The sequence below is a fragment of the Tuber melanosporum genome (assembly GCF_000151645.1).
Source record: "Tuber melanosporum whole genome shotgun sequence assembly, scaffold_116, strain Mel28".
Taxonomy (NCBI): domain Eukaryota; kingdom Fungi; phylum Ascomycota; class Pezizomycetes; order Pezizales; family Tuberaceae; genus Tuber; species Tuber melanosporum.
The window spans coordinates 129268-132116 of NW_003298773.1; positions in this window are offsets into that span (position 1 = coordinate 129268).

Sequence of the window (2849 nt, forward strand, 5' to 3'; positions counted from 1 at the left end):
CCACACCCACGACTAGGACCCCCCCCCCTCCCTGTACTTTAGCCCACCCTCCAATCGCATAAGGAGGAGTTATAACTCCGAGAAAAGAAGCTACAAAGACACCAATTATCACTTGCCACAGCATACATAATGCGCTGGTCCCGGGGCGAGGAGACCGGCAGCCAAATGAAGGGAATTTTTTTGGCTATGCATCAACCAGTCCCCGGAAATATCCATACTAGCAGACAGATGGATGGCCGAAGGCCAGCTGATGATCATCAAACGTGTAAACAAATACCTGTAGATAGACACGCACGCTCGCCCTATCTTTCCTCTCTATATATCCCTCTCTTCACGGCAGCGCCGCGGACCGCTGCCCCCGTTGTACGGTACTTGTACTCCCCACTCTGCCGGAGTAACCCTCTCGTACGGTACCATACCATATTCCCACGCTCAACCGCGGCAGTCACTCACTCCCACATGTGGAAATTGATTGGCGGGGGGGGGGGAAAGAAAGAAAGAAAGATGTGAGACGTCTAATCGTGTTTTTCCAGCTGCCGGGCACTTTCCCCAAAATAAGCCAAAAACCGAGTATAGTGGAGTACCGATGTCACGGCAGCGCATGGGACGAATAAGTGAAGGATTGGAGAACCCCAATTATCATCACGTATCACTCGATTGCCCTATTTCACGAGCAAGGAGAGCATCTGCGGAAAGGAGGAGGAAAAAAAGACAAACCAGCTGAAGGAGGCTGCGACCCATCATATCATATCATATCATACCCACAGCAAAAACCAAAACTTTAACGAAAGGAACGCACAACCGCAACGGGCAAACAAACCCCCCCCCCCTCCCCTCTCCCGCATACTGTAGCATATCGTTGTACCCCGTAGCACAAAGTGTATATATGCAGGCCAAGCTCGTCCCGTCGTCGAATGGTGTATGCAGGCATCATGAGTAAAGTGGGCGACAACCTCTTCAGCCTCCAATAACCATATTATTGAGACCATAACACCAATAATCTTTAAACCTTTCACCCCACACAATTCAACACACAGTCCTAACCACCGCCCCACCGGCGAGGACCGACCGACCGACCTGAGCTTGCGCCTGTTAAAACTTTTTTTTATGATACGTGCGTACAGTACTGTACACGAACCACACATGAAGAAACAAACTCCTCCCTCCCTCCTTCGCTTGCAACCATTGCACAAGAAAAGGCGAGGCTACCATTGCGGAGGAAGAAAAAAAACAAAAAAAACAAAGGAGTCTCGGACATGCCGACCTGAGCCACTCCCTTCTAACTAACTAACTTACTTGTACCCATCGTCACCAATTGGCATTTGCGAAATGCGCCAAAAGGACAGCACAGTCAGCCTCCTTCTTCTTCTCCCTTTCTTTCCCTCCCTTTTTCCACCACAACACCATACAAACGCAAATCCCCAGACCCCACACGATCCATCACTCGGTTGGCTCACAAAAATAATAATAAATTAAAAATAATAATAATAATAATAATAATAATAATAATAATAATAATAATAATCACCCTGACGAAAAGAGAAAAAAAAAAAAAGAAGCTCGCCTAAGTAAAGTCTTACGATATGAGATCCTGTCACTCTTTCGTCTCGTCTTACGGGTACCATGGTAATTAATCGCCCATTCGCGCACGTCCCCTCTCACCCAGGGATTTACTCGTACTGTACCGATATATACTCGTACTGTACAGTACAAAGTACTGCATAGCAAGTTAACATGCGCTGCACCGGTAGGGGGGGTGGAGCGAGAAACCAATTCCCCCAAAAAAGCCCGACGCGTTACGCAGGTATCATCGACGGGCAAGTAATTATTATTATTACGGGGTTTTATTTAAAATTTTAGGGGGAGGGGAAAGCATAGATGTATTTGCTTTTTGAGAAGCTCGCATGCGGCGCAGGAGGTACACGTACTTGTACGAGTACTAGTACAAGTACGACGAGTACAGTACTGTACAAGTAGCGGTTGATGGTGAACACCTCGGTTCCGGACGGAAATAGGGAGAAAGGAGAGAAGAGGTATGATAATGTCTGGTAGCGAGTGATCGTTTATGGTATCATATCCAAAGGTTGCGTCGTAACCGACCTTGGCCGCTAGTCTAGACTTTTTATTTTATTTTAACCCTTTACAGTATGATAATATCTGGGGGGTTCAAAAATAAACCGACTGGCAAAGCAAAGCAAGCAAGCAAGCAAGCAAGCAATTATCCCCGTTGACTTCCCACTCCACTCTCCCCCCCCCTAGGCCTTAATAAAGATCAAACAGAAAGGTTAAACGCACCCGGCTGCCGAGGGAGCGAGCGAGCGGTCATGTTATATGATACTTGCAACAACAGCAAGTTTACCATTCTCCTACAAAACTGTGGAGTAAAAAAGGGACGTTACACCAAGCGCTGAAGGACGCATAACATCCCCCCCCCCCTTCAACTCCTCCGTACTATACCAAGTTAATCCGTGACCGAGGTACTGTACAGTACATATGATATGTTCAATCGGTTTTACTTGTATCATACCGCGAGAAAACTCGGGTGGAGGATAAACGTACCGCCGGCACACAAAGGAAAAAAACGTTGGAATTTCCTCCCCCCCCCCCCCCCCCCTTTTTCGGCCCCCCCAAAAGGATTATTTGGGGGGGGGGGGGCCCCGGAAAATTTTTTAAAAAACCCTTTCCCCTTTTTTTTAATTTTCCAAAAAAACTTTTTTTTTTTTTTCACCCCCCCCCCCCTTTTCCCCCAATAAAAACCTTTTTAATTTTTCACCCCCCCCCCCCTCCCCTAACTTTGTTTTTCCAAAAAATGCCCTTTTTCTTACGGAAGCTTCCCTTTCCAAAAAAAA